This window comes from Pelophylax lessonae (assembly GCF_965119305.1).
Source record: "Pelophylax lessonae genome assembly, chromosome: 6".
Lineage (NCBI taxonomy): Eukaryota > Metazoa > Chordata > Amphibia > Anura > Ranidae > Pelophylax > Pelophylax lessonae.
In genome coordinates, this window is record NC_138773.1 from 200,484,163 (window position 1) to 200,506,936 (window position 22,774).

Sequence of the window (22,774 nt, forward strand, 5' to 3'; positions counted from 1 at the left end):
TTTCACGGTGGGGATGGTGTGTTCAGGGTGATGTGCAGTGTTAGTTTTCTGCCACACATAGCGTTTTGCTTTTAGTCCAAAAAGTTCAATGTTGGTCTTATCTGGCCAGAGTGCCTTGCCACATGTTTGCTGTCCCCCCACATGGCTTCTTGCAAACAAATGGGACTTCTTATGGCACTCTTCAATAAAGGCCAGATTTGTGGAGCGCACAATTAACAGTTGTCCTGTGGACAGATTCCCTCACCTGAGCTGTGTATCTCTTCAGTTCCTCCAGAGTTACCATAGGCCGCTTGGCTGCTTCTCTGATTAATGCTCTCCTTGCCCAGCCTGTCAGTTTAGGTGGACAGCCAAGTCTTGGTAGGTTTGCAGTTGTGTCATAATCTTTCCATTTTTGGATGATGGATTGAACAGTGCTCATTGAGATGTTCAAAGCTTGGGATATTTTTTTTATAACCTAACCCTGCTTTATACTTCTCCACAACTTTATCCCTGACCTTTCTTGTGTGTTCCTTGGCCTAACAAACCTCTGAGGGCTTCACAGAACAGCTGTATTTATACTGAGATTAAATTACACACTCTATTTACTGATAAGGTGACTTCTGAAGGCAAACGGTCCCACTAGATTTTAGTTAGGGGTATCAGAGTAAAGGGGGTTAAATACAAATGCAACCACACTTTTCAGATATTTTTTTGTAAAGAATTTTGAAAACCATTTTTCATTTTCCTTCCACTTTGCAAATATGCACCACTTTGTGTTCGTCTATCACATATAATCTCAACAAAATACATTTATGTTTTTTGGTTGTAACATGACAAAATGTGGAAAATTTCAAGGGGAATGAATACTTTTTCAAGACACTGTAGTTAATACAAATAAAATATATTTTTTTCTAATATCCAATTATTAGAGTTAGTTTTATGCGATTGTATGTATGGGTATTCCTCACCTTGCCTGCCCCTGTCCATGTTTTGTCTGGAAGCAGATACAAGTAAGATTTGAGTTGTCAGTGAGTATTGACATCATTATTCACCTTAGAGAGCAATTATAGTTATAGCGGGCATATTCACATGCTCTTCCCAGGAGCAGTGGATTCTGAACTGCTGAAAAGTAGACTAAGAAAGTAACAAACACTAGCTAGTATCAGTTCTAGAAAAAAAAAAAAAAAAAGAAAAACAAATCTTACTCTTGGGTATTGTACTGATAAATAACTACATACAGTATATTCAGCAATATCATTTTTTTTTTCTAAGAAGTGTTTAAAATCTACTGAAAGTGAAATATTGATTTAAATATAGCTTAAGGCTCTAAAATCCTAAAATCTTCCCAAACATACAGTTCATAGAGAAATAACAGGTTTGAGGATGTAATTTCCTATACACATAATGACTCCTCGGCTGCCCGTACCGCCATCTCTTGCTATCTTGCTATACATACCTAAGTATCTTCAGTCAACATTCATATACAAGGCAATTCCCACAGTGCCTGTTAGCTCTCAATTGCTTTATCACCTTCCCTAATATGAGAGGCAGCGCCAGTTATTGTAATGCTGTTAAAGAACTGACAAGTAAATTGAAACAAATGAAATTAATGTTTATATCTGGTTAATAAAGTCTGGTAAGTGATAGTATTGGCTTGCTTCCATGTTAACCCTTTCATCAGAACAGGGGTGCCTGATATACAGTATGCACTACATGATGTGGATGTGTATGCCCTTGGAGGGTAAAAGTTAATTTTTATTTTCTTCTTAATTTAAACATTAATTCAACTCATAAATACCACAGAGGCATCAGAAATACAAAAATGTATTATTATTAAAATAAGCAGAGCTTGTTAAACGGATAAAGCTTCATCTAATTTAAGCTGTCCCTTGATATTTGTGCACAGGGAAATTTTGCTTTTCTTATACATTCTAACTTGTCTCTAGGCATTCATTTTAAATGAGGATGACTCATTCTGATAAATCTTGTACATTTCATTTATCACATTTTAGATCAGGGATGAATCGTTTGATTTTATAGCCCTTTGCAGCAAATGTTTACAATTTTACAATGCAGCAATTTACCTGGCAGATGCTGAGAGCTTAAATGTTTTTTTTGGTACCTTTACCCAAGTGTAAGATTAGTCTCAGGACATCTATTTCCATGGATATAGACTCAGAGAAGTATGGAAAAGTAAGTACAGTAATACTGTGCAATAATTAATAATCGTGTTTGCTGGTAATGTATTTTCCATCTATATAGTTATACTATGCATAGTTCACATTTTGATTATCATTTATTTTTTTTATCATAATTTCTGCCATCACCATTATCACCATCATCATCAACTTAGCCAATTCACTTGTCCTACCACTCTGAAAAGATTTGAAAGGTCTGATTCAGGATTCTCTTTGCCAGGCCACTAACTCCAGTATTTCCTTTGAGATTTCAAGGTGTTCCCAGGCTAGCTAAGAGATATAATCCTACCAGCATTTTCTGAGTCTGTCTATGGACCAAATACAAGCTGGTTGTGCCTAGCACAGCAGCCCTGGGATACTCGCAGATGACATTTTGTAAAGCAGCCAAATCACAATGACCATCTTCAACTGACAAAAAGATATAATGGCTCTTAGGTACACTTTCAGAAAATGTATATTATTTATTTTTTTAATGCCCAAGTTTTAAGTTGCATTATAAAAACAGCAAATGCAGTTCAACAATACACCATAAAACAAAACCCAGGCTGCCCTCTGATGATGCCAACCATTATGTTTATTCAATAGCACTAGCTTCTACACAGTTCCCACCTATGGCCATATCTCTATGACGCATTTCACCCTGATTGGGCTTAATTAATTAAGCCTAATCTGTCCAGGCACTAAAACAAGTTAAGGAAAAATCTCCCTTTTGTTTAGCCCCGGAGGATTTTCCTGCTAAACGACCAGGGGGTATTTTGCGATTCGGCACTGCGTGACTTTAACAGACAATTGCGCGGTCGTGCGACGCTGTATCTAAACAAATTTGGCGTCCTTTTTTTCCCACAAACAGAGATTTCTTTTGGTGGTATTTGATCACCCGTGCGATTTTTACTTTTTGCGCTATAAACAAAAAAAGAGCGTACATTTTGCAAAAATAACAATATTTTTCACATTTTTTTATATGAAATTCCCCCAAAAAAAATGTAAAAATCAAAATTTTTTAAAATTTTCAGCCAATTTGTTTTATGCTACCTATGTTTGGTAAAAAAAATCGCAAAAAGCGTATTTTGATTGGTTTGCGCAAAAGTTATCGCGTTTACTAACAAAGGGAAAGATTTCTGTCATTTTTGGTGTTTTTTTCTTAACGTGTAATGGCGGCGATCTGCGATTTTTTTTGCGGTACTGCGACATTGGGGCGGACAGATCGGACCCTTGACTGACATTTTTTACACTTTTGGGGTTACCAGTGACATTTCTACAGTAATCAGTGCTATATATATGCACTGTTACTGTAAAAATACACTGGTAGTGAAGGGGTTAACTTTATTTAGGAGGGAGGGGCTGTGTGTGTCCCTAGGGGCGTGCTTTCTACTGTGATTGGCTGTGGCTTGAGCTGTAAGGACACTGATCAACGGATCTATATACTAGATCCGAGTGATCAGTGTCTTTACAGCGAGGAGAATGACAGGTGGCTTGTTTACACAAGCTGCCTGACATTCTCCCTCTCCCCCGCCGATCGCCGAGTGACCGGCGGACATCGGGTCCGCTGGTCACACGCGCGGGGGGGGGGGTCCGTGACCGCGCGGGAGCGGGAGCACGCCTCCGCGGGCGCGCGCTCGCTCCCCAGAGCCTCACAGGCGAGCGACGTAGACCTACGTCACACTGCCTGTGAGGGGCCGACTGCCGCAGTAAATATACTGTGAGCAGTCGGCAAGCGGTTAAGAACTGTTGTTTATCAAGAAGAGAAATGAGCACATGTTCTCTGGTCTGGTGATCCTTAAGAAATAAATTCTCATACCGACAGCCTAGTCTTATAATTTACAAAACCTATTTGTGGAGCTTTTTTTTTTCTGGCTATTTACTAACCACCATCAATATATGCTTTTTACAACTGATATACGCAACTATTGACTATTGCACTTTGTTCAAGTGAACTACAGGGTCATTTTTTCACATACACTAGAAAAAAAAATGTCCTCTGCAAAAAACAATCTACACTTACTCTGCATTTCAGCCAACGTTGGGGCTCTATGTCTGAACAACTTATTAGTTGTAAGTCTTACAAAATCAACAACTTTGTTCTGTATTAGGGATGAGTAATTTAGCCTGCCAAGTTTTCAAAATGTTCAAAATGTAGCCAATTTGCATATGATGAAGATTCCATAACATAAATTACCTGATGATCTTTTAGTATTCAATTCTTCAGGTTTATTTTTATTTATTTTCCTTTTGTTTTACAATTTGTAATATGCATTTTATGTGCAGCTTCCATTTGAAGGTTATGAGCCTTGCACACCAGGCATATGTGCTGGTATCTCTGCCACTGAAGCGATACAAGGATGCAGGCTTCTCATCTTGTTGATACAAGCCCACATGCCTGAAAGCAACTGGAGGCGTTTCAAGAGGTTAAAAAAATGGGACCCCTTTTAAAAAAGCAAGCATGCCCCATACTATTAACACCTCCAGAGATTGTGAGTAACTCAGAAAGGTATGTGTAGTACAAAAGCCCTCTGTAGGGCTAATTAGGTAGCTGCATCTCCACAATATAGTATTTAATATTATTATTATTATTATTCAGGATTAATATAGTACCAGCAGTTTGCACAGTTTACAATATAAGGGAGACTGTACAGTTACAATACAATTCAATACAATAGGATTAGAAGGGCTGGAAATCTTTCCTATTACCCATGGCACATACAGGGCTCAAAAAAGCCATCTTTTGTGTTCAAAAAATTGAAAAGTGTTTCAAAGTTCACCAATTAATTAATAAAAAATAAAAAATAAATGATCAGCGTCTTTTTACTTTCCCGTCCTTCACCAGCTCTTCCTCTTCATAAAAGAGTCATAAACGGTTAATATAAAGGAGCGACATTTCCTGTATTTTTAAAGTGAGAGTAGTCCACAACTCAAAAATTCTAATAATGATACATTATGCCCTATGAACAACTAGAGGTAGCTGCAATGTCCTACTTGGAACCCTATATACATATACAGCTTTATACATAAAGCGCAACATGTCGAGCATCGCAAACACCCACCAGTGTATATCCTAATATGTAGTAGGATTTTTTATTATATTATTTTTGTTCTTGTGTCTATCATGATTTGTACATGTCAAATTCCGCATTGAAATATATGTATTCTTCATTGTAGATTTTAATCGAAATATTTTTCAATAAAATGTATTTTATGAAAATCGTGCTTGTAAAGTCCCTGCCTGGTTCACACACAATTTCTCTATGTTAATCGGGATGTGGCACGTCTGGTCTACAACCTATAGTAGCGTTCAGAGTACTGCTATCTGAAGTCGCTCTAATTGTTCAATTTAGATTTTGGTGGGAATCACCTCCTCAAGCCTACGCCTCTATATACGGTGCCTTGCGAAAGTATTCGGCCCACTTGAACTTTGCAACCTTTTGCCACATTTCAGGCTTCAAACATAAAGATATAAAACTGTAATTTTTTGTGAAGAATAAACAACACGTGGGACACAATCATGAAGTGGAACAAAATTTTTTTGATATTTCAAACTTTGTTAACAAATAAAAAAATGAAAAATTGGGCGTGCAAAATTATTCAGCCCCTTTACTTTCAGTGCAGCAAACTCTCTCCAGAAGTTCAGTGAGGATCTCTGAATGATCCAATGTTGACCTAAATGACTAATGATGATAAATAGAATCCACCTGTATGTAATCAAGTCTCCATATAAATGCACCTGCACTGGGATAGTCTCAGAGGTCCGTTTAAAGCGCAGAGATCATCATGAAGAACAAGGAACACACCAGGCAGGTCAAAGATACTGTTGTGGAGAAGTTTAAAGCCGGATACAAAAAGATTTCCCAATGCTTTAATCATTCCAAGGAGCACTGTGCAAGCGATAATATTGAAATGAAAGGAGTATCTGACCACTGAAAATCAACGAAGACCTGGCCGTCCCTCTAAACTTTCAGCTCATACGAGGAGAAGAATGTTCAGAGATGCAGCCAAGAGGCCCATGATCACTCTGGATGAACTGCAGAGATCTACAGCTGAGGTGGGAGACTCTGTCCATAGGACAACAATCAGTCGTATACTGCACAAATCTGGCCTTTATGGAAGAGAGGCAAGAAGAAAGCCATTTCTTAAAGATATCCATAAAAAGTGTTGTTTAAATTTTGCCACAAGCCACCTGGGAGACACACCAAACATGTGGAAGAAGGTGCTCTGGTCAGATGAAACCAAAATTGAACTTTTTGGCAACAATGCAAAACATTATGTTTGGCGTAAAAGCAACACAGCTCATCACCCTGAACACACCATCCCCACTGTCAAACATGGTGGTGGCAGCATCATGGTTTGGTCCTGCTTTTCTGCAGCAGGGACAGGGAAGATGGTTAAAATTGATGGGAAGATGGATGGAGCCAAATACAGGACCATTCTGGAAGAAAACCTGATGGAGTCTGCAAAAGACCTGAGACTGGGACGGAGATTTGTCTTCCAACAAGACAATGATCAAAAACATAAAGCAAAATCTACAATGGAATGGTTCACAAATAAACATATCCAGGTGTTAGAATGGCCAAGTCAAAGTCCAGACCTGAATCCAATCAAGAATCTGTGGAAAGAACTGAAAACTGCTGTTCACAAACGCTCTCTATCCAACCTCACTGAGCTCGAGCTGTTTTGCAAGGAGGAATGGGCAAAAATTTCAGTCTCTTGATGTGCAAAACTGATAGAGACATACCCCAAGTGACTTACAGCTGTAATCGCAGCAAAAGGTGGCGCTACAAAGTATTAACTTAAGGGGGCTGAATAATTTTGCATGCCCAATTTTTCAGTTTTTTATTTGTTAAAAAAGTTTAAACTATCCGATAAATTTTGTTCCACTTCATGATTGTGTTCCACTTGTTGTTGATTCTTCACCAAAAATTACAGTTTTATATCTTTATGTTTGAAGCCTGAAATGTGGCAAAAGGTTGCAAAGTTCAAGGGGGCCGAATACTTTTGCAAGGCACTGTATATGCAACTGCAGACCTCCCTTTTATATAACTGTTGTATTTAACTCCTATGGTTTACTGATGTTTTAATTGTCAAGTGCTGGCATGTTTTGTTATTTCCATTTTGGACGTTGCATCTGAACCTACTTTAACTTGTCTGTTATATTCTTAAAGCCTTTTCTCAATAAACAAATTTAGCAAGAAACATTATGTTATTGCCTGGAATGTGGAACAATGGAAGACTCCCTTTGTCTTGTTCCCACACTGTCCTTGTTAACTACTTTATTAATTCAAGCTGAACCATTGCCATTACTTTGTAATATATTTTTCAGAAAGATCTGAAAACTCTTTGATATTTTTTCAGATGTATGCATGAAAGGCTGCTTACATGTGATTTAGCCATCATTTAAAGTATATGTACACCCAATCAGTAAAAACTCATGTAAGCTTTTGCATGTTACATCAGGAAGGCCAGAGATTAAAGTGGTTGTTAAGCCACTATGTGATCTTTACATTATCCCCTCTGTTAGATTACAAACTGTATCCTAGTGCCTGTGCTTTATTAAAAAAAAGCAGATTTCTACCTGTTTTCACAGCTCTTATTGGTGATCAAGTGACGCTCGGCTTTCTTTTCTCCCCGTCTGACATCTCCAGGGGACGGGGCCAAGAACGTCCTCTGACGTCAGCTGGGGAGGTGGGGAGGAAAGGAGGAGAGAGCTGGGAGTCACATGACGGCCGAGCAGCGCTGTGAAAACAGGTGAACATCTGCTTTTTTTTTAAATAAAACTCAGGCACTAGGATACAGTTTTTAATCTAACAGAGGGGACGATGTAAAGATCACATAGTTTTGTAGCAGCGAGGAGGGGAGGGGAGCGACACTAGTGAGCTGACAGGCAGGGAGGGGGAAGGAGGACAGAGGGAAACATAAGTGAGCTGCAGATAGCTACGGATGATGGAGACACGTACGCTGACCACGGTGTCAGGGCTCAACAGCCATAATACACCGTGGTCAGTGTACAGAGGAGAGGGTAGAAACTGGCAGGATCAGCCAGGTATTTTAGGTGATATGGGGGCCAAATTACACAGCACAAGCACTGTGCTGTATATCATGCTTTAAGGGAACAGGATCAGTTTTTTTTTCTTTTTAGGATAACAAGAGCTTTAATAGGGTTTCTCTACCCAATGGAATGCTGGGGATTGTTTCAAATGAATGATTTTATCAAAAAGTTGTTGAAGCCCCTTAGAGGAGTAGATGATCTTCACCCACTATTAAAATGTTATACTAATGTCACATTGTATCTATACCAGGGGCAGCCCGTTCATTGGGGGCACAGGGGCGCTGCCCCCCCTATCCAAGTGTCCGGCCCCCTAATCTACATGTAGGGCGCTGGACACTTGGATTCCAACGGGGGATTTTTTTTTAAGCAAGTGGCTCTAATAGGAGCCGGAGCCGGAGGCTCTAATAGGATTCAGAAAAGGGTTGTATGACAATAGCGAATGAATATTCCCTATTATCACACTGACTCTCTGAAAAAAAAGTATTTCCTCTGGTGCAACACTATGTCCCATGGCCAACTTATCTACTGTATCCCTGTTCCTGTTTTTACACTGCTGATACCTGATCTACCAATAGACCATTGGGTATCGCAGGGAATTAAGTATGTCGCAGACCTATATACAAACTTCTCACTAAAATCCTTAACATTTTTACAAACAGAATATTAAATGTCTAACATTCAATACTTTACATATCTCCACATTCAATCTTATGTCTCGCAAAATAATTTCTCCACTTATACATCTACTCTGCATCGCAAAGGGGGTATTTTATTATTTTACAACTACCTAAATGTGAAGTCCCTGTTTACCTATTTATGTTAGCATGGGAAAGAGATCTCAATGCCTCCTATACGGGAGCACAATGGAGAAAAGCTTTATTCTACATACATTATTCCACTAAAAGCACCAATCTTTGGGAAATGTCCCATAAGATAACCCTAAGGTGGTACTTGACTACATGTAGAGTAGCCAAATTTAACTCTTCCTACTCCTACTCTCCACTATGTTGGAGACATTGTACCCAACCCGGTACGCTATTACATATCCTCTGGTCCTAAACTTGCTAAATTCTGGACTATAGTGTTTTCTATATTTCATTAGGTCACAGGGTTACCCTCTACCATTTCCCCCTCCTTTGCTTTACTGCACCTAGGTATCGAAAATATACCCCCGCCTTTGAGGGATGTATGGGCTGAGAGTTGGAGTCAGTTATCTCCCTCTTTCTTATTCTCTTCTTTGTTTGTTTCTAGACTTCATTGCAGAAGTAACTCCATTTGTTTCAAGGTTGGCACATTGTGGGTTTGGACTCTACTTTAAAATCCACCCTTTATGACGTCAATGACAGTTGACAATGTTTTTTTTGCATGCTGTGACAATGTATTAGTCATCTGTTCTGTATCTTTACATATTATTGTAACCTTTTTTTCCATTAAAAATCAATGAACACAAAAAACTATACACTTTGTTGCTTTCATCGATGACTAAGTTACCCCTGGGATATCTAGCTGAGTAGGAGACAGACTTATTGAGAGACGTTGTGCATCTCAAAAAGAAAAGTTGGTCTCCCTGGTGAAAAATTCCTCTGCAGAAAGCAATGGTAAACTCTTGGTTGCCAGGTAGTACAGGACACCTACCCAGGTACCGGGTAATATAAGAAAATATCTTCCCACTGTGCTGGAGGGACTATATGGTATACCACCTATCACCCATACTACAACATGTATAATAGGACGGGAAGCAGCGCTGTCCTGAAAGATTCCTGGAAATCAAGTTAACAGGTAATAACTTAGTTTTTCCCCAGTCATCTTCCAGGATAGCTTAATGAGAATGACATTATAGAAACCATACCTGCTAGGGACTGAGCCACAGCCTGAAGCACTTTTCTCCCAAAAGCCTGGTCATTAGCGGATAAGAGATCCAGACAGTAATGCTTGACAAATGTCTGGTAACTTGACCAGGTGGGTGCTTTGCAGATTTGGATCGGGGTAGCACCTGCCTTTTCAGCCCAGGATGTAGCCAGGGCCCTGGTGGAATGGGCTTCATGATTTTGGGGAGCTTGAAGCCCAGCAGTTGCATAAGCCTCAATAATTCCTGCCTTGGTCCATCTAGTGATGGTAGTTTTAGAAGCCGCTAAACCTTTTTGTACCCAGAGTATAGAAGGAATAGATTAGGGACTTTCCTCCATTCCTTGTTGTGCTCGATCTTACATCCTTTTTTCTGATAATCTTCTTCTCTAGGGTTGATAGCTTGCACACAAAATGATGGGATAATGATTTCCTGTGACCAATGAAAGTCCATCGACACTTTGGGAATAAAGCCCGAGTCCAGCAATAGAATGACTCCATCGAGCAGAATGGAGCAGTATGGCTCTGCTACTGTATGTACATTGCTTGCAGTTTGCTGATCAGTGCCACTAAGAGCACTGTCTTGTAGGTTAAAACTTTTAACGTACTTTCCTCTAAGGGTTCAAACGGCTGTTTCGAGAAACTCTGAAGGACCATAAACAAATCCCACTAGAGAAACTTATTGGACCACGGCGCTTTACTCCTTGAGACGGCCTTGATGAATCTTCTTATTAGAGTATATTCCGCCAATCTGATATCTAGGAAATTGACAATGCTGCCACTTGTACACTCAAAGTATTGGGGGCTAACCCTAGGTCAGATCCATTTTGCAGAAAGTCCAAAACTGCCGGAATAAAAGGTCCAGAAATCCTGTTATTGTCCTTAAGCCAAAAGCAGAATTTCTTCCAATCTTTATTATAGAATACATTTGTTGATTTCTTCATGCTGTTTAAGATCATGTCAGGGACTTTTTCTGACAATCCTTTGTTTTTTAACAGATGCCGGTGCCGCTCAGGAGCCAAACCATCAGAGAAAGACGGCTCACCTGTGGGTGACATAAATCTCCCTGGACCAGTAAATCAATCCTCTCTGGCAGACTCCAGGGTGTTACTATTGACGGTTTCTGTAGAGTGGCAAACCATGACCTTTTTGGCGAAGCTGAAGCAATCAGAATTACTTTTGCTCTTGAGGATTTGACTTTCAGAATCACCCTCTGACCATGGAAACGCAAATGCATAAAGGACCAGACTGTCAGGGTCTCTGTGAATTGAGAAAAAGTTTTCTACTTTCGCATTTTTGAATGAGGCGAACAGGTCTATTAGAGGTCAACCCCACATCTCCGAGATTGCCTCGAACACTTCCTGATTCAAACTCCATTCCGTGTGACAAATATTTTCTCTTCTCAAGAAATCCTCCAGAGAATTCAGCTCCTCTTTGAGTTGAATGGCTACCAGAGTGGAGGTGTTTTCTTCCACCCATGTAAGGATCAGATTTGCCACTTCCATGAAGGAGTGGTCCATGTATCCCCTTGTTTGTTTATGTAGGATACTGCCGCTACTGCCGCTACATTGTCCGACATAACCAAATGTCTTCCTTTTATATTGGGTCTGAAGGAGAAAAGAGCTTTCCATACTGCCTTTAGTTCCCTTACATTAGAAGAGCAGATGGCCTCTGATCTCTCCCATTTTCCCTGAGTAGCCAGATGTTTCCTGTGGGCTTCCAAACCCCATGCACTCGCATCCGTTGTTATCCAGACTGGATTTTCCTGCGTCCAAGATCTTCCTTTTGACAAGTTGTCTACCTGCAGCCACCAAGGGTCACTCGATCATTTAAGGTACTCTGTTGCCCGTTCCACACTGATAGGGAGAAATTCTGCAGAATTCTCATATGTGCTGGAGCCCAGGAGATCACTGGGATATATGTCGTCATCAGACCCAAAAGCCTCATCATTTCCCTGATGGATGCTGTCTCAGTAGGAGATTGAAGGTTTCCATCTTCAATAGAGCTTTCTTCTCTTCCGGTAAATATATTTTTTCTTCCACCAATTCTAGTATGTACCCTAGAAAGACAACCTTCTGTGATGGTTTATTGTGTAGTTAAGGCTTTTCTCCAGCTCTGTGGATGACTGCAAATATCAGCAGATCGTCCAGGTAGGGTATTATCTGGATACCTGGGGTCCTCAACCCCTGTAAGGCTGCCGCCAGGACCTTCGTGAAGATCCTGGGAGCAGGTGCCAACCCCAATGGGAGGGCGGTAAACTGGAAAAAGATGGTCTGGCCTGGACCTTTCACTGCAAACCTGGGGGAGGGTTTGGAGCAGCTTCTGAACGTAATATGCAGGTATGCATCTTTTAGATCGATCGTTGCCATGAAAGATTCTCTGAATAATAACCTTCTCGTTGTGAAAATCATGTCCATCTTGAATTTTTTGTAAACACTTTTGTTGACTTCCTTTAAATTCAGGATCAACATGGATTTCCCCAAAGGTTTCCTTCTGATAAACACAGGGAAATAGAACCCCTCATATCCTTGCTCTCGAGGGATGGGGGAAATGACTTGATCCAGAAACTCCTGGATTAGATTCGTCATGCCGCTGCCATGTCTGAGTCCTTTGGCAGTGGAGTCACCAAAAAATGCCTTGGGGGTATTTGATGGAATTCTATACTGTAACCCTTGCCAATTAGATCCAGGATGAACTTGTTGGTTGTAACCTTTCACCAAGAGGGTAGGAAGGCCCCCAGCCTCCTTCCTACCCTGCAAGGGGAGTCATTGGCTTTTGTCTTTATTTTGGGAGGGATGCCTTTACCCCTCCTCTATTGCCAGGGTCTACATTGGTCCTTTTTGCCTGCGTTCTTCTGACCAAATTTTCTGAAAGGACAAAAAGGCTTTTTGGACTGTTGTCTCTTTAGATTTGGAAATCCTTTCTTATCAGCAGACCTTTCCAAAACCAAATTAAGATCTTCACAAAATATTAGGCTCCCCTTGAAAGGTAAAGAGCATGACTTTGCTTTAGAAGCCACGTCTCCTGCCCAGGCTTTAAGCCAGATCGCTCGTCTTGCCTCATTGATGAGAGCTGTACATCTAGCTGAAAACCTGTTGGCCTCTGCGGAAGCATCCGCAATATAAGCCACGGCCTTGTTGAGCATGGGGAGTAAATCCAAAATCTCCTCTTTATGGGGTGTCTTGCTCTAGGAGGATCTTCAACTGCTTCAACCAGAGATCCAGTATCCTGGCTACACAGGTGGATGCAATGGCTTGTTGAAAGGTAGCTGCACCTGCATCCCATGCCTTCTTCAAATGACCTTCCTCCTTTCTATCCATGACATCTTTAAGGGCTCTTGCACCTTCAAAAAATAGGTCTGTTTTCTGGCCCTTTTGGAAAGAGCTGCATCCAGCTTTGGATATTTCTCCCATAATACTGCATCCTCTTCCTTAAAAGGAGACCTTCTTTTTACATTTTTGGGGAGAAAGTCTTTCTTTTCCGGCTCCCTCCATTCCTGCAGTATGGCATCTTTCAAAGCAGTGTGTACGGGGAACATTATTGTCTGTTTTGATTGTAAACCTGCATAGAGTTTATCATGTACTGACAAACTTTGACTCTCTTTTTTCTTCTAACTCTAAAGTATCATATACAATCTTGAGTAAATTGTCTGTCTGGTTAGAGGGGAACAGAAACGTTTGCATCCGACTTGCTTTTTCTTCCCTTTCTTCTCCTTCTTCCACGTTATTCCTGCACCCCTGTCCTTCTATGACCAGCGTGAATGCATGGGCCTGAGATGCCACGCTAGCGTATGAAGTACTGGGCTGAGACACGTCCAAAGGACCTGGCTCTTGCAGAGATCTAAAAGACTTGAATGTTTTTTAAACATAGAACTAGTTTCTTTTTTAGCTAGAGCGTCAATGCAGTCTTGGCAAAGCACTTTTTTCCCAGGCGGAAGACAACTTTTGTTTGCACGAGGCGCATTTCTTTTTGGTACAAAAATAAGTGTAAAGAACACTTAGGCGGATGCGCACAGGATAGTATTGATCAAATAAATTGAGGTAGTTGGTGTGCACGTGATAAATTAATAAATAATTAAAGTAAGAAATAAAACTCATATATGTGATTCACGCTGTATAGAAATCAATATTATTTTTAGGAGCCGCTTGTCTGGACAATAAAGAAGTTGAATGATATTGGATTAAGATAGGGACCGCGCTCAATAGTTTGTGTGTATAAATAAATAAATAATTTAAATATGTAAATAAATATGTAGTGGGAATATTAAATAACTCTATAATACACCAATATGTAACAAATTAGAAATTAATTAAAAAAGTAGTAACTCACATTAAAAATGAAGAAAGCCAGCCAGGGAGGTTGGAACACCATTCCGCGTTCCAGATGTGCTTCACTGACCGGACGATATGGCGTATCACGGGACCCGATGCGTTTCGTCAGTATACATCTGACGTCATCAGGAGTCACGATTTTTAATTTGAGTTACTACTTTTTTTAAATAAATGTACGGAAATACTGCACTATGAGCCTCCATTTTATTCACATATGCTGGGATCCCAACCATATATAATCAATGAATGGGCCCCAGAGGATATTAGTGAAAGCTATCTATACCCCCCAAAAAGAACACATTCTCTACTGAGGAAACTGAGTGGGATTATACAGTAGGAGATCGTATTGACATCTGAACCCAAGGGGTCATCTGGTAAGTGGGCTGTGCATGTGGTGGAGGTGAAAGAAGGCAGCACATACCCACTGAATTTCCCACCAAGCAACACTGTTCCATGGTTTACCAGCTCACAATTAAGCACCAAGAAATACTCTTAGAAAATTGGACTTCCTTAAAACACTATTTGTGTAGCACTATTTATTCACATTTTCTGGCATTAAGAGCACTTTACAGAATTTTGGACTTTTTTCACTATGGTTTGTGTGAACACCTATATATATTAGCTATTATTTATTTACAAATATATATTTATAGATTTACTGATGGTTTGCACATTTGAGATATTCACATGAATTTTTTAATTTGTCACATGGTGTATTATAGAGTTATTTAATATTCCCACTACATATTTATTTACATTTCTTTTTTGGAATCTCTCCTGAGACCGTCCCATCTCTATCTTCCGGGCTCTTGCCCTGCATGGCACAAGTGAACACTGAGCGGTGAAGAAATTGCCAAGTGCAAAAATCCAAATGACTTACAAAGGAGAGAGGAAGATCTCCAGTGACCCCCACAGCTTTGCAAGCTAAAGCAGTGTACATGACCATAGCTACCACTAGTGCCCCTCCACCAGTGTTAGATAACAGACCTGATGACCCTCCATCACTTGCTTACCTTGGAGCCAGGATCTGCATGTGTCCCCTGATCCACCTCCTCTGCAGCAGCCACCTCCATTGATGTGCAGGGAGTCTGGGCTTGCGGCGTCCTTTAAGTGCCTGGCGTCCACTGGCACTGCCACTTTGTTCATCCCTGAAGGTTGCAGACCAGCCCTGTGGATTGAGGAGCCTGTCCAGTGCCGCAGCATCTGTCCCCCACTTTTGTGGCCGGTTCCCCCAACTGCCAGGTTTCTCAGATGCCAGCAGGCCAAAATCAAAATGGCCAAAGTGACACTTCCGCCCCATAACTTCCTCTGTCCTGATGCTGCTGCATCACTTCCGCCCTGCTCCTCAAGGCCAAAAATGACCTGGCTCCAGCGTTCCATCCACCGAGACTCCCCCGCTGCCAGCACCCGAGAACGTGGCCTGAGTACAGAAAGAATGCCGCTGCACTGGATCTGCAGGCCTCTGCCACCCTCCAAGGACTCGGTAAGCCTCCACTGTGGCTCCCAATAACGGACTTAAAAAATGAAGAGGGAGAGGGGTCCCTCCATTCTCCCCCCATCCTAGAGGTACCGGGGGCCTGAGTTTACCAGCTGCCCTCCCCAGGGACACTGCCCAGTTTAGGAGAGGCCAGGGTCAAGAGGCTTCTGCCACCTACCATGGAGGCTTGACAGCATGAAGTTTTTTCTTGAAGTGATCCTGTCTGACCGAGGAAACCCAAAATACTGAGGGTCTCTGGCTCTCACCTGTATTTAAACTAATATGGATTGTGTTTCCTGTGCTAGGTGGGAGGAGCCTGTCTCTCATTAAGCTGTCCCGGAAGTTGTCTGGGGAAAACACAATCACCACCTGTCTACTGGTAAATGATTACTTAAAGTTAATAAACTATATGTTTGAAGAAACTATACTGGTAGAAAAAAACAGAAGGCTTTCAATACCATATAGGCGGGCTAACTACTCTTGAAAATTACATGGGACTTTCATGTAGAGTTTGGCCCTGGATGCACCTTGAAGCTAATGATGTAACAGCTGCCTGATTGCCACTGTTATTCACAAAGGGTGTGTAGTGGTGCTGAGGCAGAAGCTCTGTTCTTCTTTGAGCCTCACAGTGAACTAACAAGCTGCGTGTGCTGACTTGCTCTGCAATAGCACATGGGCTTGACGTACACAACGCCAAAGTTGACAACATTGCTTCTGTGTCAGGACATCATCCGCGAGGTGTTTGAAGACCTGGCATCCCTGCCAGTACCTTGCATGGCCGCAAGAATTTGCACTGGTACATAACAAATGCGCAGGAGCACACACGGATGTGCATTGGTGAACAAGTGCATGCACGGATGCACACTGGCGAACAGATGCATGCTGGAACACGTATGCACACTGGCGCACAGTTACGTATGTCCCCTGCTCAGTTTGGCGCCAAACGACCTTTATAAGAAAGCCAATCAGTATCTGCAAATGCTGGTTATTCTTAGGCTCCTCCGGTGTGTTGCTCCTGTGATTTCCTGTCACTGACTTAGTTTGTTCTGAACCTGTCTCCTGCTCACCTCCTTACCTGACCTCGGCTTGATTAACGGATCTTCTATCTATTCCTGCTCTCCTGTGTTTGACCCTGGCTATCCACCTGACCACGTTTGCTCTGAAACCCACCTGGCACCTGACCTTGGCTTCAAAATGACTTCTCTCCTGGCTCTGTGCTTCCAAAGGCCTGCTTCCAAAGACCAATGGAAAGAGGTCTTACCTTGAGGCTAAGTTCCAGATTCCTCTGAAGGTGAAACAGGAGGAGTCAGGCCCAAATTAGCAGGTCATGGCCCTCTCTCCAGTCTGCAGACACCATTTTAGCATATGAGCTATACTCATGAGGTCCCCTGTAAGCATTCCAGCAGGCGATCTGTGTTAATTTGGGCCTGACTCCTCCTGTTTCACCTTCAGGGGAGTCTGAAACTTAGCTGCAACAGAAGCCCTCTCTCCATTGGCCTCCAGCACCAGGTACGTGATATCCTACTTAGGTAGCTGGTCACGCAGCATTGTCATCCTCAAACAGGAAGTAATAGAGGCTGTAAGTAGCAAAATCAAAAGGTTGAAAAATAAGAGGAAGAAGTTAAAAAAACAGAGAAACTGAACAGATGAATGGTAATCAAATTTTTTTGTTAAGTGAATATAAATATACAGTATACTACATATACATATTTCATATTTACTACATGTAAATACCAGGTGGTGTGATTAAAGCTATTCTCTGCTATTGTAGACTATTTAAAACACGCTCCTCCCTCTTCCTCGTTTATGCTGTATGTTTTTGTAGAGTAATTCAAAGTGTTTAAGCAGCGCTGGGCTTTCTTATTAGAAATTATTATAATTGATCCTTCTTATTCTTATTTATTTATTTTTTATTATTATTCTTAGAACCCCAGGAAGCACTACAAACAGTACATGTGACTATCCTGAATTAATGGTTTCCTAAAAAAACAAAGATTTTGTAAACACATTAAAGATATATAAATTTAATTAAAAAACAAAATGTAAACATTTCCAAAAACAGCAGGACAAAATATCCCACAAGGTCTTTTATGATTTGGCTCTAGAGCAGTACAGCAGCTACATGCCAATGCATTGTTCTATACAAAAATAATTTCTTTCAATATTCTTCAAACACCTTTCAGAAACATTCCCAGCTACCATTACATGCGTAAAATTGCTGAGAGCAGATTTGAACTGTTGGAAGTGAAAATGCAACTGCTAGCAAGACCTGTTTCCCTCTCTTACCTGTTTTCCTTTCTTCCTTATTTATGTTGCAAAGCTGGGACTACTATATACGTATATATATATATATATATATATATATATATATATATATATATATATATATATATATATACAGTAACACCCTGTTTGCTGAATATTTACATTCACAGTGTCAGTCTCTTGAGCCCCATTGTGTTAAGTGGGGTTAAACTGATTGACACTGCTACACTTTGTTATTACTGAAACCTATTTGTTATACATAAGTTCTATTGATTTACCCTTTCTTCAGTAAACCATAAGATTCGTATTTTCATTGTGTCATTGTGTCTTTGGAGAATACAATCGAAATGTCTGAACCTAAAGTGTCTAGCGGGTTGGATAATTCTCAGGTCAGGTGAGTGCAGAGGAACATCCGCTAACCAGCAGCCCTCAAGGGGGCGGTGCTACATTTACTTTTGTATTATGATGTTCATTGTCAGAAATATATTCTTGAGCAGTCTAAAATGTTAAGATTGCTTTCTTGTCTGCCAGTGCTATCCAGCTGTGTCCATAAATGTACAGACACAGAGTGGTTAAACTGCCTCTACACAACCCAATTTCCCAGTTAACTTGTGTCATCATGGCAACCTATTTTGTTAGTATGGTACCATACCAGTTATGGGGGTAGAAGGGGGCAGCAGAAAACAGTGGGCCTTTGGGGCAGAAAGTATAAATCTGGCCCAGCAATTAGGATGTCATAAGAGAAGGAAAGGTTGAACTACATAGTGACTATGAGATATTTATGATCTTTTCTCTCTAATATACCTAGCTAATGTTACTGATATGCTCCGCTAAATCTATGTCTGACATCAGGCATGTCCTTTATCATACCACTAGTGCACCACTATTGGGGCAACACAGTGGCTAAGTGGTTAGCACTTCCGCCTAGCAGCATTAGGGTCACCAGTTTCAATCCCAACCACGACACCACCTGCCTGGAGTTTGCATGTTCTCCCTGTGCCTGCGTGGGCTTCCTTCGGGGACTCCGGTTTCCTCCCACGCTCCAAAGACATGCTGGTGGGTTATCTGGCTTCTGTCTAAATTGGCCCTAGTATGTGTATGTATGAATGTGAGTTAGGGACCTTAGAATATAAGTTCCTTGAGGGTAGGGACTGATATGAATGTACAATATATGTGTAAAGTGCTGTGTAAATTGAGGGTGCTATATAAGTACCTGATAATTAAAAAAAAATAATAGTACTTGCGTTTGGGTAGTGTTCTGCTTCCATTAAAGGGTAGGTCCAGGCAAAAACTAACTTTAAACCTGCTCTGTGCCACATTCTAAACCTAATCTATCTAACCCTGTAAAACAAAAATCGATGTACTTACCTATTCTGCACCCGATGTTACCTGATTTTCAGAGGCCGAAGCTGTGTGCAGGAGAGGACCGACAATGACTGTGAATTGGCTGGGGCGTGACGTCACCCTTAGGCTTACTATGGGGCTTATGTTGTTGGCTGCCTCTCCTGCACCCTCCTCGACACTGAAGCCGCCGCTGACAGCTGATGCTGGGACATGATCGGTTTGGCTGCAGAATAGGTAAGTATAGCGATTTTTGCTTTACAGGGTTAGATAGATTAGGTTTAGAATGTGGCAGAGAGCAGGTTTAGCAGTAGTTAGGTTTTGCCTGGACTTCCACTTTAATACCTGATTTAGCATATATCTAGGAGCAGATAAAATTATGGACCAGATTTTTATTCATACCATGCGGTAGGGTGGTAGTCTATCACCTACTATTATATAGTACATGTAGAAGGAAAGGCAACAGTCATGTAGAATGTATTTGTTCCAATAAAGTAAGTTACCAACCTGGGACAATTATTGTTGATAAAAATTAATGCAATTCCCACCAATGCCCATTTCCCTACACTGTGTACAGGGACAGGCCATGCTGTTGGTATGGTTAACTAACCACAGGGGAGGACTGTTGCTTGTGCATTACTTGTCAAGCACACAATTTAGGCAGCAGAAAACAGGTACCTAAGAATAGTTATATTGGTACTGACAACTAATTGACTTTTATTTCTACTCCATCAGTGTTAGAAATAGGGTTTGTCAGTTTCTGGTCAAGGAACTGCTACTTTAAAGTTTGGTTGTCTGCTTGCCAGAAAGATAAATTGAAACAGAGTTTCTTTTACTAAAGGATCAGCAAATACACAGAAAACAGAGCTGGCTATATACAGATGATGACACGTTCAGCAGCATTCTGTAGTTTTGTAGACAAATTTAAATTGATAGCATCAAAATAAAAAAATGCATGATATTGTAAAGAAAATAAACTTTATTGTTTGCTGTATAATATGTGGTAAGGAGAGGTATTACTCAAATGTAATAGCTCTCCCAGGGAGTTCAGTTCATGTAAGAGGTGCTGTTTAGGCTCCATTCACACCTGGGCGTTTTCAGCTCCAAAAATGCTCAAAAGAAACGATTCCAAAACACCCAACAAGTAAAACCCCATTCATTTAAATGGCCCCTGTTCACATCTGAGCGTTTTGCAAAACGCCTGTAGCTGAAAAAAGTACATGAGCTTCTTTTTGGGCTGATTACCAGCGTTTTTGATAGATGTCAATGAAAAACGCCTGAAAAAATCGCGGTAAAATCGCTGTAAAATCGCGGTAAAAATCGCGGTAAAATCGCGGTAAAAAACGCTACGCTCAAGTGTGAATGCAGCCTTAGGGCTTGTTGGCCCACTTTCGTTAAAGAAAATGTTTAAAAACTAATGGTAGCCCCCATTATTTTAATATATGAAAACAAAATGTCTTTTGGAAAAACAAAAAAACAAAATAACAAAAACAAAATGTTTTTTAGCCTCCTGGATCTGGCAGCACTGTTTCTTAGGCCGTAAGCTTAGAACTCAGGTTGGTCCCTCAAACCACCTCACATAGTACTGTTGTGCTCTCATGCAACCTCTGCACCTTGCACTCTGCTCTCGATGGCAGCACCCTGCTACGCTGGCCTGTAGCCTAGTACACACTAGTAGTTTATTTTCATTCAACCCATCAGAGCTGAACGAGAAAAAACTGACAGCTCAGGTTCAGGAGGAGCCACTCTACTAACTATCCGACGTTAGTATGGAAATCTTCCCCGCTGTTCTATTGTGTTCTGACAGGGGGACCCTCTGCCCCCCTGCCAGTCACTCTGGTCAGAGCACTGATTGGGAGTAAATCGGTGGACCTTTTTCGGTCATGCCCCTTCGACAGACCCACTCCAGTACACACGGTGCCACCCGACATTGTCCCATGTGTGCTAGGCTTTAGGCTTAGAGCCTCTGTCTGTTTTGTCACAGACTACACCTGCACCATGCAGGCATTCACACTCTGGTTGCTCCTGGGGAGGGGTGTGGCTCTGACCTGCTGCTACGCCCTTGATTATACTGGGAGCACACACCTGTACACTAATGGCGCTTTTCCACTGCATGGAACCGTACCGGTTCGGCACGCTTTTGTGATTTTCCACTGCTGGTACCGCATGGTATAGGGTCGGAACGGTTCGGTGCGGTACGATATAGGTTTGCTTTTCCACTGCATGGAACCGAACGGTACGGTACGGTACGGCTCTGAAAAAACAGTACCTACTCGATTGTGGTTCCAACAGGTACCAAACTGGTACCATATCCCACAATCCTTTGCATGCAGTCACTACTAGCCACTGATTGGTCAGAGAATCCCACCCACCCGTTGTTTTCCCACCCACTTAACTTAGTACTACTTTAGTGGAAAAGCAAACCTATACCGTACCGTACCGAACCGTTCCGACACTATACCATGCGGTACCAGCAGTGGAAAAGCAAACCAGGCCAAGCAGGGCCGAGTAGAGCCAACCCGGTACGAGCCGGTACTTGCAGTGGAAAAGTGCCATTAGTCTGATCAACTCCAGTGTCCCGGACATTGGTTTGGAGGCTTATTCCCCTCCAAAACTCTTTAAACCCTCCAGTCTCTAGTCTAGACCCTAATCTGGGAACTACAAAACCCGGAAATGAAAAAATAACTTTCTTTTTAGAATTGACATTCTGGCGCTGTTCACACTATATATGTGAGAATCCTATTTTGTCTTTGCCTATTCTTACCCAGTGGCAGGGCCTCACGCTGTCACAGTGGTTACAACTTTGTTAATTATCCCTATGCTTGGGGCTAGGCAGCACTGTACAATGGGATATGTACTAGTCCTTAGAAATCAAAATTAGGCAGCATAGGAGAATCCAGGAGGTTGTGGAAAGAGATGGCCAGCAGAACTCACAAAATAAATGGAAATTGTTTAAGTAAGCTTATATTGGATTGTCAAATATTGCTATTACAATGCTGATGTTATAAAACGAAAGTGTATGCTGTGATCATAGAACTCCTTTAACCTTTTCCTTAACCCCCCAACCCTTACCCTTACATTTTACTGAACCTTTTAACCCCTAAAACACTGCAAACCTAACACTTATTTGACCTAGCTCATATATTAAACACAAATTAACCTCTATTCTGCTTCATACCCACTTAAGGACCAGGCCTATTACAGACATTTCTTACTTAGAACCCCCAAATTATATATATATATATATATATATATATATATATATTTTTTTTTTTTTTTCCCTTTTTATCAGAGACACTAG

The 22,774-nt window shown here is 41.2% G+C and overlaps 1 protein-coding gene across 3 annotated transcripts in view; it reads right to left on the reverse strand.

Annotated features, from left to right (window-relative positions):
* Positions 1-22,774, reverse strand: part of CPO (carboxypeptidase O) — a 171,935-nt gene that overhangs the window by 53,893 nt on the left and 95,268 nt on the right. The window lies entirely within an intron of this gene.